The following is a 17766-nucleotide window of genomic DNA, read 5'->3' on the forward strand; positions in this document are numbered from 1 at the left end:
AAACAATTTTGTCGACAAATGGTGTTTGATCAGCAAAACCTGTGGAGTGTCCACATTCCCAAGTCATTTTGTCAACAATAAATCAACAGAATGTGACATTTATGTTGACAGCATTCTCCTGCTCTCCCATTTTACTTTTATACTCATTATTGGTAGTTGTGCTTCCACACTGCCTGCACAAATGTATTCTGAAGATAAATGATGCTGTAATATAATAGCCAGACAGCAAGAAAACTGCACCATATTAAAAAGGTAGATTTAAACTATGGTGAAAGAAACGGGCTGGAGATTTATACTGTAAATGGGTGGAGGGGCTAATAATATTGAAAACCACCTGGAAAGTAAATTGCGCTCATTAAACTGTGTTTTAGCTGGAATATGATCCATAAAAACAAACAACAAATATAACATCTGAAAAAGATTCGTAAAAAGAGTAAGCACAGGACGTGCTGAGGACTCAATATTAAAAGGTGATTCAGGAGCAAGAAAGAGGGAGGCAAACAGGAGGTCTCTCCTCCCCAAAGAGAAAAGCAGATCAATGCACCAGGTGGTAAAATGAACAGCTTTCTGTTCCTGCAGACTCCAAAGGATCCAGCTGCTGTGTCAAATGTACCTTAGTTCACTTAATGTGGAAGTAGTTACAGAATCACATAAAACTCTTGCTGTCAAACAGAGTCCAAACCCTATCATTTCCTCTACCACAGATCAGACTTTTCTTTCTGTTCTCCTCCAAAGAGTCCTTCCATGCTCATCCATTTTAATTATTACAATTTCTGGTTTTCCCAACTACACGTCTGAGCTCCTTGTGTCAATACAAAATACAACTGCCAAAGAAATCTTCCTCACCTTCTTGGTGACTCCCTCAATTGGCTCTCTCTTTGCTTCATATTAAAATTTCTTCTTCCCCTTTGTGGCATATTGGAAAGTGTGTTAAAATTGTGATCTAACACTGTAATCTCTCAGCAGGACCAATTTCCTGGTCCAGCTTGTGGGTATGAGGACATTGTTTAGAAGCATGTGGTTTGGGCCCAGTAGCAGGTAGTCTGAAGACAGATAGCTTAGAGTGAGCTGGGGACCTATGCATGTCTGTTTTAGGGTGCAGCCTGCTTTTTTTACCTCTGATTTGTGGCTTTTCTGTGTTATTCTAAACCAAAAATAGTGCTATAGTGCACCCTTACAGCAAGAGTATGTACATTTTCATCTGACTTCTCTATGTGCATACCATGAGCATAATCCCCCAGCCTACAAGGCTCTACCCTAACCTTTTCATTATCCTTGCTTTGAACCTGCAACACTTAGTTCCACAAGTTGAGCTACACTTAATTTCCCCATTCATCCACAGCAGCCTCTAGGCTATTCCCTCATGTATACCAGGGACATTCTTCAGGACCAGATATTTCAGACATAACTACCATCACATCACTCAACTCCCCACGAAGAAATTTTACCTCATGAAAACAAAATCAAAGATTTTTTCCCCCATTGATACAATGCGAAATTGTGAAAAAATAAGGTGCTTGCCTATCATTCCTCTGCTCATTTTGCTTTTATGGAAAAATCATAGAGCCATAAAAATGATTTTGTTTGACTTCCTTTGCTTTTGCTTCCTTTCATACGTTGTTGACTTTCCTCTACCAGAATCATGGGTTTTTTGTTGTTTTTGTTTTGTTTTGTTTTTTGCCTAGTGAAGCCCCTCTCCTTCAAAATTTTAGGCATGTACTTAACTTTAAGCACATGAATAATCACACTAAGCACCCATAGTAAAACTAATAAATGAATGATTTATATTTATGAATAATTTCCCTGAAGCTGATTCATCTTTGATTTTCAGGGGGCGTATCTACTCCTCAGAATTCTGACATCCTAAAAATAGCACGTGAAGGTAGATTTTGCAAGACTTCTGCCTCTGTTCTCCAGTAGTGCACAGTGAGCTCAGATTTTACAAAAAGTGACACTTTTTAACCCTCTAGCTGTGTTTTTGATGATGTACATTCTCAGATGAAGAGCCCAGAAGTGAACGTTGTACAAGGAAGTCATTCAGTGCTCCTGGTGGAATACACAAAGCCTCCTCAGAGAGATAGACAAAGGGGACCTGCCTACCTACACAGGATTTCACACTTCTTGCTTCTAATTTGAGCTTAAATACAAAATTCACTGCTCAGAAAATTTAAATTGGTGCCTTCCCCACTTTAAAAAAAACAGAGCCTAGGAATAGCTCTAAGGCAAAAAGAATGGTCTTATCAGGTTGCCCAAATCATTCCCCAGTCCTTATTGCAACACTCATTATCTGTTAGTGGTAAAACTTCTAACCTAACAGCATTTTTTCCAGTGGACATATCATTACACATGGTATCTCGGACTAAGCTATGAGCTACTCTGAAATTAATGCTGCATGTGGAATAACATGGGAACAAATTCCAGAGCACATGGAGTCCTTATAGACTGGTAGACAATATGACCATTGTGGCCCTGCATAATCTCTCAGCTGTCAATAAATATACCTCCAGGTCTGCTGTCCTGGTTGACCTATGTTATACGTATTTCCCCTCTTCACTTCTTTCTGTCTGTTCTGGGTAAAGAGGCATCACCACTATAGTTATGATTTCTGCACCACAAAGATAACACCAGTTTTATTCCCAGAGATCATCCAGTGTGTCAGGATGCTAAAGCTTTACTCACATATTGATCCCCTCTGTAAAATCTGAGTGGGTAGACGGTACATTCCTAAGCAGAATATATTAAGAGAAAAATCTCTCATGCTTTTCAAGCAGAGAAAGGTATTGAAACAATGTCATTCTTTGGGAGAGCTCAGATTTATAAGATAAGGCTGCATAAACATTGCATGTGCCACGGTTTAAACTTCAAATTTCCAGCTAGTTACACCACAGCAGCAGCAGCCCTTCCTTCCCACACATACAATCGCACACACAAACACACAGAGAATTCAGAAACTAACAAGAAAATAGCCCAGGCCCTGTCTTACTCCTAGGGACAATCTGTATGTGGATAGCTACTATTCAGAGATCCTATTAGTTATTTTGATCTATTGTAGAACTATCTGGCACAATGCCACTTAATAGAAAAACAGCTCCTGAGAACTTACTAGCATTTTACAGGAAGCTGGGTAGATAAATACACTACAGCATAAGGAATCATACACAGAGGGAAATAGATAATATCTTCCTCTTTGTGAAAGAAAAGTGACTTTAAAGCATCCTGAAACTAACTTAGCCCCCTTTTCCCTATGTTCTCCTGCCTCTACTAACACTATCCCAACTAGATTACTCTTTTACAGGAGCTTTTCTCACAGCAGGCTTCCAGGATGTGGGGTGGGGGTAGGGGATTGGCCTTTTAAATTTGGCAGAGAAGTTAACTCCACAACTGAGAGCTTAGGTAGCAATCTGGGTTACGGGTGCAGGGCTAGACTAGGCTTCCTGAAAGCTGGGTGCAGGTTTTCCTCTTTACCCTAGCCCTTCTGTGTGACATTGGCACATCATTTTAGCCCCTCTAGACATGTCTACACTTGGCCAAACTTTCGAAGGGACCATGCTAATGGTCAAATCAGAAAATACTAATGAGGCACTGAAATGAATATTCATCAGTGCCGCATTTAGTTCGTCCTTCTCGAAAGGACCCAGCATACGTCGAAATCCCCTTATTCCTATCAGCGTGTAGAAGAGCTGAGTGTGATCCAAATGCGGCACTTTTGAAGTGCTGTGGCCAGTAGCATGCTAATGAAACTCTGAATATTTATTTCAGTGCCTCATTAGTATTCTCCGATTTGGCCATTAGCACAGCCCTTTCAAAATTTTGGCCAAGTGTTGACACAGCCCCTGTGTTTTCGGTCCTCTATCTGCTCTATGGGAATAATAGCCCTTCTGTATTTCACGGCATATTCTGAAATGTTAAAGGCTGTCAGGTACTCCAATATGGTCGTATACAAACCTTAGAAAGAGGGATGCAGGTAAGACACTAGCCGTGTCTACACATGCACGCTACTTCGAAGTAGCGGCACTAACTTCGAAATAGCGCCTGTCACGGCTACACGTGTTGGGCGCTATTTCAATGTTAACATCGACGTTAGGCAGAGAGACGTCGAAGTCGCTAACCCCGTGAGGGGACGGGAATAGCGCCCTACTTCGAAGTTGAACGTCGAAGTAGGGCACGTGTAGCCGATCCGCGTCCCGCAACATTGAAATAGCGGGGTCCGCCATGGCGGCCATCAGCTGAGGGGTTGAGAGACGCTCTCTCTCCAGCCCCTGCGGGGCTCTATGGTCACCATGTGCAGCAGCCTTTAGCCCAGGGCTTCTGGCTGCTGCTGTTGCAGCTGGGGATCCATGCTGCATGCACAGGGTCTGCAACCAGGTGTCGTTTCTGTGGATCTTGTGTTGTTTAGTGCAAGTGTGTCTGGGAGGGGCCCTTTAAGGGAGCGGCTTGCTGTTGAGTCCTCCCTGTGACCCTGTCTGCAGCTGTGCCTGGCGCCCTTATTTCAATGTGTGCTACTTTGGCATGTAGACGTTCCCTCGCAGCACCTATTTCGATGTGGTGCTGCGCAACGTCGATGTTGAATGTCGATGTTGCCAGCCCTGGAGAACATGTAGACGTTATTCATCGAAATAGCCTATTTTGATGTCGCTACATCGAAATAAGCTACTTCGATGTAGGCTTCAAGTGTAGATGTAGCCATTATGAGCAATACAGATGCACTAATCAGTCTCTGACATTGCTCTGAAATGCTTATTTATAGTAGGGAAAATATTTGATGCATCCAATTTTCAGGAATGATGGGTACTGGCACCAGTGAGAGAAGGTACTCTTAAATCACTTTCTCCTGCAGAAGTAGAAAATAAATAAGTGGCCAGGCAACCTCACCCCACAGGCACAGTCACAAATATTTAGAAAATGGGATTTTTTTTTTTTGTTTATAGTACAGGTTGAATCTATCTCGTCGGGCACCCTCAGGACCTGATCAGTGCCAGATGAGAAACTTTGCCACACCTCAAGAGGTCAATATTATCTAGCATGTTACCAACACTTCCACTGCTTATTGGACTCTTAGAAGACATTTTGGGTTAAATTACAGCTAAACAACAACACAGAACACTGAAAGCCAGGACTGGTGGCTGGAAACACACTTTACGGGACCATGGGAAACATTACAAAGTTTGCCAGCTGAGAGTCTCTGGATTAGAGAGGTTCAACCTGTACTAGCTCAAACAGCACACCCCAGTGAGCTCCACCCAGGCCTATCCTTGAAAATACAGTCAAGCCAACAGAGGCAGGGAACTCCTGGAACTTTCTGCAGGACCAGAGAGCAAGTCATGTGCACAGCTGAGTGAAGCTTATATGTAAAGAGTGGTGTGCCTGTGCACATAGAAAGTTTGAGCCAAAGTAAAATCTCATCATTTCAGACAGCAAAGAGAGCTCCCTAAAGTCTGTGGTAAAAACAGCAATAACAGACTCCCCCGAGGCAAAATTTGAGCTCTGTAAATATGCCTTGTGAAAATGATCCCCCTTTTTTTAGCAAAACATGACTCTACAACAAAATGGTGATTTTATGCTTTTCAAAACTAACTTCACTACACAGTGGTGTCTGAGATGCTACTGTTATTTTCTGTGCAGCAGCTCATGGAGAAATTAGCTGTACTTGAATTTGCACTTGTGCTACTTTGATTTCAGTATCCAGGCTGGACACACTGGGTGCGGTATTTGAAGCTGCCTTCCTTTGTTCTGTTGATTCCTGAAGCCTAATAATGATTTTCTGGAGAACATTTGCTCGATGGGATCCTCTGTTTCTTGATGAGAAATCAGAACTGAGGCTGGGCTTACTAAGGATCCCATTGGCTTCCCAGACCATTGTGTGGGAATTGTTAATAAATGTTATCTTTTATTAAAATAGCCATTTACCTAATTCCAATTTGAAATACTATGCAGTTGCTAACACTGTGAAATGGACATTATTGGAAAATCATTTGTAACTATACTCACTGTCAGAGGCAAGACGAACCTTTCTCTGTCTGTAAAACTGTCTTCAGTGGAAACTTAAATTATTCAGCACTTTGCAGGTTCAAGTTATTTCACATGCTGGTAGAGTTTCCAGTAACACCCACTGCAAGTGAAACTGACACCTCCAAGCAGACTGGAAGCCAATGCACAGCAGTGGGGGCCACATGGTTTTTGACGTAAAGGTCACATCTAGACTAGCCAGCTGTTTTGAAGTAGCAGACACAACTTCGAAGAAGCATGCATCTTGTCTACACATGCTGTGCGCTACTTCGAAGTTGAAGTTGACATTAGGTGTGGAGATGTCACAACCGCTATTCCTATGAGAAGATGGGAATAGAGCCCCACTTCGACATTAGGACATGTGTAGATGATTTGCGTCCCACTACTTCCAAATAGCAGGGTCTCTGCGCGCAGTGGCTCTTAAAGCTCCACAGACCTGGAAACCCCGTAGCAGGAAGCTGAGGCTGAGGCAGCAGCTGTGACACAATGTGCCCTTGCATGGCCCAGAGTGAGGTGATGGCAGCCACCCAGTCCCCCACGCACTCCTAGGGCTCCCCCTCAGAGCTGTCACAGGGCTCACAAGCCTCCAGCCAGCAAGACAGGAGGCAGGATCCCTCCTGGACTGATGCTGAGCTCCGCAACTTGCTGGGGCTCTGGGGTGAAAAGGAGGCACTTCACATAATGGGAAACAAGTAGTAGAACAGGAATGGGGTCACCCTGCCTGCACTCCTGACCATGTCAGGAGCAAGGTCAAGGAGTTGTGGCAGGGTTCTGCCCAGGCACAGGACTCGGCCAGCTGGTCAGGGACCACCCCTGCCACTTGCCCTTATTACTAGGAGCTCAGGGCCATCCTAGACCCCCAGGACACCTCCTATCCACCAGCCATCCTCAACACCATGGCCAACACTATGGCTTCTGCAGAACGTGAAGCCAAACTCGGGACCAGAGGCCAGCCCCCCACCCCCAGGGCCAGAGCCAGGGCCAGCCATGGAACTGTCGGAGTGGTCCAGCAAGGAGGGGGAGCTAGTGATGGACCTCCCCTCCTGCAGCTCCAGCTGGGCATCCACCCAACGGGCTTCCCCCAGCCACAGCGGTGGACCCTCAGGAGAGCATGGCGCCCTCAGTCGTCTCAGACAGCTCCCCCAGTTCCACAGACTGCGACTGCCCAAGGGCACTGTCAGCACTGGGTGGGGCCCACTCCTGCCAGAGCCAGGGGCGAGCCAGCATGGACCACGAGGTGGCTGCCACCATTTGGCACGAGGCAGACATCTTGGAGTGGTGGCTGCTCTTCAAGGAGTGGGAGGCTGCCTGGCACAAGGAGGCCTGGGGGACCTTCATGGCCACATTCAATAGGGTGGCAGCCTCATTCTAGGATTTGGTGGCTCAGCTGCCACCCCTCACCACCCTCCCTGCTGCCCCAACTGTTGTCCCAACTGACCCGTGCTGGGCATACTTCCTTGTCCTCCCGGCTTTCAGCTGGCCTCACCAGGGACCCAGAACCAGCAGGGGCTGTGCCCATCCACCCCTGCTCTGGAGTGATGGGCTAATGGCCAGGCCATCCACATGCCCCCCCATGTATATGGTTATCCCCCCCCCATGTATATAATTGTGATCATTGTCTTCTAAAATCATACTTAACCAATTCACATAGTTACCAATATATTAACAGTTTTATTGTTCCCAAGCCCTTGTGTAATGTGTGCTCACTGAGGGGGCGGTGGGTGGGTGGTGGGGGCAGGGGGCAGGAGGCCCACTGGGGGTGGCCGGGGTGGCACTCACTGGGGCTCTCCATTGAAATATTGCCACAGGGACTTCTGGACCTGGACCCCCTCCTGGTGGGCCTGGGGGGCTAGGGGCAGTGGCTGGCTGGGGGTAATCTATGCTAGCCTCCACCACCCACCCCTGCATGAAGACCTCCCCCTTGTTTTGCACCAGGTCGTGGAGCATGCAGCAGGCACCCACAGCCTGGGGGATGTTCAGAAGGCCCACATCCAGGTGGGTGAGGAGGCAGCACCACTGGCCATTGAGACACCGAAAGGTCTGCTCAACCACCTGCTGGGCATGGTTGAGTTGGGCATTGAACCGCTCCTGGCTGGTATTGAGGTGGCCCGTGTAGGGGTGCATGAGCCAGGGCTGGAGCAGGTAGGCTGCATCTACCACCAGGCAGATGGGTGCAGTGGTGTCCCCCAGCAGGAGCTCCCTCTGTAGGATGTAGCACCCCGCCACCTTCCAGCTGGCAGCACAGGCCCAAGTTCTGGAACATGCAGTCATCGTGGGTGCAGCTAGGTCAGCCCACATGCACATCCTGGAACCAGCCCTGGGTGTCCACCATGGCCCATGGAGCAGGGCACCGATTGGGATGTGGGTCCTGTCCAGGGTCCTGAAGAGGTTCAGGAACCCCATGTCAGCGAAGCCTGCGATGGCTGCATCCAGGTCCCCGATGCTGATGACCCTGTGGAGCAGCAGGGCATAGAACGCACGGACCACCTGTTGGGAGGGGACCTAGGCACCCGTAAGGGTGTGCCTGGCCCTGCTGGTTCCCCTCTACCCAGGCACGCCCACCCTGGCCCCCCAAACCCAAGCACCCATCCTGCCCTCCCACCCCAGCCCCCCACCCCCAATGTGTACTTGACCAAGCCTCCTTACCTCCGTCACAATGGCCCCAACTGTGGCTTTGCCCACACCAATATGGTGCCCCAGGGAGCAATAGCTGTCTGGAGTGGCCAGCTTTGAGACAGCTATCATGATCCTTTTCTTGATGGTGAGGGCATGCTGCATCCATGTGTCCTTGTGCCTCAAGGCAGGGGTCAGCCACTGGCAGAGCTCCAGAAAAGTCTGCCGCCGCATGCGGAAGTTCTGCAGCCACTGGTCATTGTCCCACTCCCCCATTACCAGGTACTCCCACCACTCTGAGCTGGTGGGGTAGCTGCAGAGCCAGAGGAGCACCTGGCTGAGATGGGGACCAGTCTGGGGCATCCTCTTCTGCCCCTGGGGAGGGCTCCCCTGCCAGGGGTTTCTGGGCAGCTTCCCGTGCAGCAGCAAGCAGGGCACCTGCTCTGCAGTGGCAGCCTGAAGGGTTTCCAGCTGCTGCTGCTGCTTCTGCTGATGCTGCTGCAGCTTCTGTGCATCCTTGTCTGCAGCCACTGGGTCTGCGAGGCTGGTGGCATCTCTGCAGGCATGCTGTACAGGGCAGGCTGAGTGTGTTTGAGAGGGGCCCTTTAAAGCAGTGGCTCGCTGTTGCCCCAGAAGGCCTTGTCTGCCCCGTGACCCTGTCTGCAGGCTCTCCTGGCCCCTTATTTTGAAAGGGGCCACTTGTGTGTGTAGATGTTCCCTTTCCATGTCTGGGACTTCCCCTTTCAATATACCACATCGCTACTTCGATGTTGCACATTGACAGTGCAGGCCCCAGCAGGTGTGTAGACGCTACACATGGAAGTAGTGTATTTCAACGTCGCTACTTCAGAATACGCTATTTTGAAGTAGCATACTAGTGTAGACGCAGCCAAAATGAGTAGGCAAAGCCATACCTGGACCAGTCTTCTTTAATTTAAACTGATTTGGATTGAATAGATGCCAACTAGAAAGAAAAAAAAAAACAAAAGCATTTTTCTGCTTCACCATCGGTTCTTGCTATGTAGTTCCTCCATCACTTTCTGTGCTATGAGTAATTAATCATTAATTATTTCCTTCAATATGTACATCACCTTGCTGCTTTAACATCTTCATAATACAAAAAGTGAGCTCGTGATCCACCTTTAATAAACTGCTGCAAGAATATCTCTGTTAGCTGTTTTGAAAATGTTTTTGCTACAATGATAATTGTCTGAAAACTAAGTAGTCATGTTTCTAAGGGTGGAGTGAAATATCCTTCAGTACTATATAATATAGATATTTGTTTCTAAATACATACAACTTTCACGGAGTTAATTTGTACTAAAATTTTCTCCACTACATTGAATGTAATTATTTTGTATATGGAACATTATTTTAATTTGCCATAAAAACTAAAATAGAAATACCAGAAATATTTTGAGGAGTAAGTGGACGTGGCACATACAACATCCAAAACAAAAGCTTGGAGAAAGCTTTTGCGTCCTATTTATAAATAGGTGCAGCACAGTCTTACTGTATTTATTTTGTAGCAACCTACAGACTCAATAAGACAAGGACAGGAAAAAAATAGATAGAAATAGCAAAATATATTAGCCAGCAAATATAAGGAGCTAAAGGACAAAAGGAAAAAGTCTGCTTGGAGGAAAAAAACTGTTTCCCTGCAAATCTGTGTTTTACTTTCAGGCTGTGTCTATACTTGCATTCTTCTTTCAAAAGAGGAATGCAAATAAAGGAAATAGAAAATGCAAATAAGGCAGTGATTGACATATCTCATGCTTCATTTGCACAATCCCTTTTCAGAAGAGGTTCTTTTGAAAGAAAAATGCAGTGTAGACAGGGATCTTTTGAAAATAAACCCCATCTTCAAAAGAAGCCTTTTTCCTGAAACAAAATAGGAATAAGTGTTCTTTTGAAGATGAGGTTTATTTTGCAAAGATCCTTGTCTACACAGCTTTTTTTTTCTTTTGAAAGAAGCTCTTTTGAAAAGAGATTATGGAAAAGAAGCACAAGATGTGTAAATCAGTGCCTCATTTGCATTTTTATTTCTGTCATTTGCATTCCTCTCTCAAAAGGGGAATGCAAGTGTAGATACAGACTCAGATTCTGATATTTTCCTGAGAGTCAAAACTACAATAAGCAGATTTCCACAATTATAAATAAAACACAACTCTTTGCATCAATGTCAATACTTTTCTCCATGATTCTGGTTTCAAGGACTCTTTTTGACTTCAGCACTTCAGATTGTGCCTGTTCTTTGCTTTTTATCTGTTGTATGTTCCCAAATGGAAATACCTATTGCTGTGCCTGCTGGGAGCCTATAAGAATTTTCTAAAGCACTCAGCTTTGGCCTCACTCTGCTCCTGGTACAGTCAGTGATAAAACTTCCTCTGTTAGTGGAAACAGGTGAGGCAAAGCTATTTGCACAGGAAAATTCGATACTGTATGAGTTACATCTCTGGACAGAAGAATCTTGTGTTGGCAGGATGTGGCTGGCCAAGATAGAGCTACTAACTGGGAAACTGCCAGGAAGCAAAACAACCTTGGAGCCTCACATAATGAGGAGTTTTACATATCTTACCAGCACATTGTATTTCATGCCATTGTATGTACAGCACTGGGACACAGGTATTGGGGAAGCACTTTCTACTGCTAATTCAGGACACTAACATCTGCTCCTATGTCAGGTATAACTGGAACCCCCAGCATCCTCCAATGTGCACACACTCACTCTCATAGAAACCTATGCTTGGCATCCCAGTGATTCTTGGCAGGGAGAAGTTGATGTCCACTTGGGAGGTACCGGATTACTGGATGGTACTGCTAGCACATCCTTTCAGCAGAACATAATAATGATTACCTAAAAACCAATGCTTGTAGCTTCTGTTCACAAAGCAATAGACCCAAGCCACTCAACTATCAGGAAGTATCTAAACTCCCATTCTTGGTTAAGATGGAAATAACTCTCACAATATGAGGATACCTTTGTCTTCAACTTGCCAAGTGGCGTCCAGCCTGAATGTGGCACAGAGACCATGAGTGTAATATTTAGGCTACATCTACACTTGCCCCCTTCTCTCATCACCCTGATTACCATGCCCTCTTCGAAGAAGGGGACAAGTGTAGACATAGCCTAATTGAGGATCTTCTCCTGGTGATGTGGACAGGACAGGTGGTCCTGTAGATATTATTACTTGTGGTAAATGCTTCTGCCAAAATTCACGTGATACAATGTTTGCACACTGATATTCCATTGCAGGACAGGAAAGAGCTACTTTCACCATGGTTCTCTTCCTTTCTTGCAGAGAGATCCTATAGGCTAATATTCAATGACTGCTCTTTTATATTTGTTCTGTTGAGTGAGGTACCACAGGGTTCTTATGCGATGTGCAGGTGAATCTGACAATTATGGAAAAGAGATGGGTCATATCATATTGGTTATAGAGAAGACATTCCATATTAGAATAATCAAATCATAGAACACTAGGATTGGAAGAGACCTCAAGAGGCCATCGAGTCCAGCCCCCTGCCCCAATGGCAGGACCAAGTACTATCTAAACCATCCCTGATAGACATCTGTCTAATCTGTTCTTAAATATCTCCAGCGATGGAGATTCCACAACCTCCCTTGGCAATTTATTCCACTGTTTGACCGCCCTGACCGTTAGGAACTTTTTCCTAATGTCCAACCTAAACCTCCCTTACTGCAGTTTAAGCCCGTTCCCTCTTGTTCTATCCTCAGAGGCCAAGAAGAACAAGTTTTCTCCTTCCTCCTTATGACTCCCTTCTAGATACCTGAAAACCGCTATCACGTCTCCCCTCAGTCTTCTCTTTTCCAAACTAAACAAGCCCAATTCTTTCAACCTTTTTTCATAGGTCACATTCTCTAGACCGTTAATCATTCTTGTTGCTCTTTTCTGGACCCCCTCTAGTTTCTTCACATCTTTTTTGAACTGTGGTGCCCAGAACTGAACACAATACTCCAGCTGAGGCCTAACCAGTGCAGAGTAGAGTGGAAGAATGACTTCTTGTGTCTTGTTCACAACACATCTGTTAATGCATCCCAGAATCATGTTTGCTTCTTTTGCAACAGCATCACACTGTTGACTCATATTTAGCTTCTGGTCCACTATAATCCCTAGATCCCTTTCTGCTGTAGTCGTTCCTAGACAGTCTCTCCCCATTCTGGATGTGTGAAACTGATTGTTCCTTCCCAAGTGGAGCACTTTGCATTTGTCCTTATTAAACTTCATCCTGTTTACCTCAGACCATTTCTCCAATTTACCCAGAACATTTTAAATTATGACCCTATCCTCCAAAGCAGTTGCACCCCCTCCCAACTTGGTATCATCTGCAAACTTAATAAGCATACTTTCTATGCCAATATCTAAATCGTTGATGAAGACATTGAACAGAACCGGTCCTAACACAGACCCCTGTGGAACCCCACTTTTTATACTTTTCCAGCAGGATTGAGAACCATTAATAACTACTGTCTGAGTATGGTTATCCAGCCAGTTATGCACCCACCTTATAGTAGCCTCATCTAAATTGTATTTGCCTAGTTTTTGGTAAGAATATCATGAAAGACCGTATCAAATGCTTTACTAAAGTCTAGGTAGACCACATCTACCGCTTCTCCCCTATCCACAAGGCTCATTATCCTATCAAAGAAAGCTATCAGATTAGTTTGACAAGATTTATTCTTTATAAACTAAACCCATGCTGGCTGTTTCCTATTACCTTAACACCTTCCAAGTGCTTGCAGATGATTTCTTTAATTACCTGCTCCATTATCTTTCCTGGCACTGAAGTTAAGCTCACTGGCCTGTAGTTTTCTGGGTTATTCTTATTCCCCTTTTTATAGATGGGCACTATATTTGTCCTTTTCCAGTCTTCTGAAATCTCTCGTGTCTCCCATGATTTTCCAAAGATGATAGATAAAGGCTCAGATACCTCCTCTATCAGCTCCTTGAGTATTCTAGGGTGCATTTCATCAGGCCCTGGTGACTTGCAGACATCTAATTTTCCTAAGTGATTATAACTTGTTCTTTTTTTATTTCAACTTCTAACCCTACCCCTTTCCCACTAGCATTCACTATGTTAGGCATTCCTTCATCAGACTTCTCAGTGAAGACTGAAACAAAGAAGTCATTAAGCATCTCTGCCATTTCCAAGTTCCCTGTTACTGTTCTTCCCTCCTCACTGAGCAATGGCCCTACCCTGTTCCTGGTCTTCCTCTTGTTTCTAATATATTTATAAAAAGCCTTCTTGTTTCCCTTTGTGCCTGTAGCTAGTTTGAGCTCATTTTGTGCCTTAGCCTTTCTAATCTTGCTCCTGCATTCTTATGTTGTTTGCCTATATTCATCCTTTGTAATTTTTCCTTGTTTCCATTTTTTAAACAATTCCTTTTTTATTTTGAGATCATGCAAGTTCTCCTGGTTAAGCCAGGGTGGTCTTTTTCCATATTTTCTATCTTTCCTCCACAGTGGGATAGTTTGCTTTTGGGCCCTTAATAATGTCCCTTTGAAAAACTGCCAACTCTCCTTAGCTGTTTTTCCCCTCAGTTTTGCTTCCGATGGGACCTTACCTACCAGCTCTCTGAGTTTACCAAAATCTGCCCTCCTGAAATCCATTATCTCTATTTTGCTGTTTTTTGTTGTACCCTTCCTTAGGATTGTAGCTTTATCCTACCCTTCCTTAGGATTTGTTCTACCCTTCCTTAGGATTTGTAGCTTTATCTTGTCCAGGGGGCTTCAGAGTTCAGGCGAGCATCTTTCCTCATGGCTGGGTGACACTGGACATGGTAGTGAGCAATTTGGTGGGTCTGTATCAGATAAAATATACATGATTATAGTGTGTTGAGATGACAAATAGAGAATTTAGCTTTGATCGTATTGGCACCATTGACTGAAGTTGTTCAGATACTTTCTGCTACAAAAACCACAATTTGAGAGATGGGAAAATTCCCATTTCTTTCTAGATGATAAATTAGCAGCAGTGAAATAGATAGCTCTTTTCCCCATCTGTGTCTGACAGGAAAGCTTCATACAACTGTTTGATTACCTTGCTGCCCTAAATCAGGCTTTTTTCATCTGTAGATTGGATTGTCTTCTAGTTGGGGCTATGCCTTCAATTAAATTGAGTGAAGAATGCAGCAACTCACTGATTAAGTGATGTACCCCACTGTGAGCATATGCTACCTAAAGCATAAAGAATAACAGCTTTGGTGTAAAAGGTCACTCAAAAAGAAGAAACAATGTGCTCATATCAAACTTAATATTTTAAAGTTCTGAAAAAATTCAGTGAATTGAAAATGTCTATTGTGAGTTAAAAATATTTCATTCTACCTGAAAGATCTTGTTTCTGGGAATATGCAAAGTCGTAAGTTAATAAAACATTTAGAGGAACAGAGGTCTTCTTTGTAGACTTCAGGTCAGATCACTTTCCCAGGATGATGGAGAGCCAAGTTCATTTCCCCGCTCCTTGCTTTAGAAAGGGGATCTGATCTTGATAACCTCACACTACCGGCAAGAAAAAGGCTAACATATGGGGATTCAGGATATTATAGACTGGGTGATTCTTCAGCTCTTCTTTTGAAGTTGTTCCACTACGCCTAACTAGTCTATGGAGCTAGCCAAAAAGAGTGGGACAAACTCTATGGCTTGGTGGCTAGGTTCCTCAACTGAGAGAAAAATGACTAGAGGCCGCGTCCTTGTCCCAGTGACTGGCTATTTTATAAAAATAGAACAGTTTTAACAGACCTGACTCCAGAGATGCAATTCAGAATATCCCACTTTCCAGTGGGTAAGGCATTTTGTAAAATTTTGGGAGATACCTCCTGTGCAACAGGCAGAGGGTGGAATGGATTCTGTGTCTCCCACAAGAATCACATCAACCCTGAGTGAAAGCTTAGAACCCTAACCCTGATCTTCCTCCTTCTCCTCTGCCCATTTTGTAAATGGAACTTCATTTCCCTCAAGAAATACTTTAGACTGTAGCTGCTCAGTGAATCTGTGTAAAATGCACAAATCGTTTTTGTTCCACCTTTAACTGCATTTTTAGTAATTGATTGTTCTACACACACTCCAAAGTTCACACATACAAATCACACAAGTCTAGTGCTGCCACAGATCTGTAATGGAAACCTGTTAAAATATAACTGGAAGTGAGTAATTTCTGAGTTACAAAGGCAGAGATGCTGCAATTGCAATCAGCAGAGATCAAGCACTGCAAAGAGAACTTCTATAGTGGAGAAGAGACAGTTGGGGGCAGAGTGTTTTCAGCAAGAGGCCCTCAGTTCTAGGATTTTTGCTCTTCCACCACGACTCTCCCATTGATCAGGAACAGCCTGGAGATGTTGAACACCAACTTATGCGGTGCCTTCTGAGCAGACATTTGGGGACACCTGAGAAATCAGGGCTGAGGGTTTCCTTTGGAAGTTTAAAGGAGTGAAAAGTGGAAGCTGAGTTGTAGTGAGTTGTTGCCTAGAGGTTGACTGTATGAGGATGGGAATGTGTTACTATTTTGTTTTTTAATGGTTGTGTACTGTACTTTTAATACACAGGAGTGGGTGCATAGAGCCTGGGATGTGTGTTTCTCTTATGTTCTATTTCAGTTTAATACAGTGGAATTAAACATGACAGCCATCTCCACCCAGACAAGCTAGACAGGCAGTGTTATGAGAGACAATCTCTTAACTTTTCCTCATCCTTCCTTCTCATTTCCAGCATTGATCTCACAGCCTGTGATGCCCCTTCCTTCCATCTTGCAGAAAAAAAATCTGCAATAATACTCTCTCTCCACTTTCTTCCTTTAACCTGCCCTCACAGTGACCATTCTGAGTGCAGTGATTCAATGTCATGCTAATTGTAAATTCTACACTCAGGCAATAAAACAAGCAAACAAAAATAAAAGTTAATCCCTGGGCATTACAATAAAGCACACATTGTCCTTTAGTACATGCTGTAAAGCACTGCTTTATCATCAAGCTTTTAGGAAGGAGTGGTGTGTTGAGAGCTTTGAAAACTGAGCCTTTGCTGTCTAAGTTTCAGGTGTGATGGAGGTATTTAGATGAGATAAAGGGGGTGGGAGATGAATGGAGGAAGCGATTAAAGAGTGAAACAGAGTTTAGCATGGAGATGGATGTCTCAATTCATCCCTTGCCTATAAGCAGAAATAAACATCAAAAACAATATCTCCCCAATTCAGAGAGGATTCTAATTTAGGAATATTGTCTGCACTACAAAATGTTTAAATGAGGTGGTCATCAAATTTTCATGTTCTGATTTCAGATGTTTGAGGCATGTGGAGTGAAATTATAAATCCGAACAAGAACAATGATAGAATAAGGAAGATCTTGTCTACCAAGATCAAGGCAATGGCTTCAGACCACTGTTTCATGAGCACTAACACCCACCACCAGAAGAACTATAGCCAATTAGAGCAAATCCATACTTTCACACAAACAATACTCTGCATACTAAATCTCACCCAATATATTTCAGCACCTTGGCCAGCTCTCTGTTCCTCTCTCACACCTGCAATATTGGTCTCACTGGAGGCTTGATCCGAAGTCTTATTTTGATCCCATGATTATACATGATGGAGAATAAGTGGTAAATGTAGAAAAAGCATTGCTGAAATCCACAAATGGGGTGCAATTTCTGAATTGGGTGAAGATGAAATAGGAGAAATTGTTGTTATTACATTTGTACATATTGTATTCAGTTGGTGTGTGTTTATACTTGCATTCCTCTTTTGAAAGAGGTATGCAAATTAGGCAAATTGAAAATGCAAATGAGACACATATTTGCATATTCAGCATCACATTTGCATATTCTAATTTCGAAAGAGCTTCTTTCAAAGTGCCGCAGCTGAAAGCATCCTAATGCTAATGAGGCAGTGAATATTTAATTCAGCACCTTATTAGTAATCTTCAAAAAGTTTTGGCCAAGTGTGGCCACGGCCTTGGAGTTGTGAATGTTCAACACCTCTTTTCACATCTGTGCAGGTTCTCAATCACAGTCATCACTGTAGCATCTGAGAATTAAACATCTATCACATGCCTTCTCTTCTTTTTTCTTGGGAAGAAGCATGTACAATGGCACGTCTTGCTTTATTAGAGTTTTTAAAATATGTATATTGCTC

Source organism: Carettochelys insculpta, chromosome 1, assembly GCF_033958435.1.
Source record: "Carettochelys insculpta isolate YL-2023 chromosome 1, ASM3395843v1, whole genome shotgun sequence".
Lineage (NCBI taxonomy): Eukaryota > Metazoa > Chordata > Testudines > Carettochelyidae > Carettochelys > Carettochelys insculpta.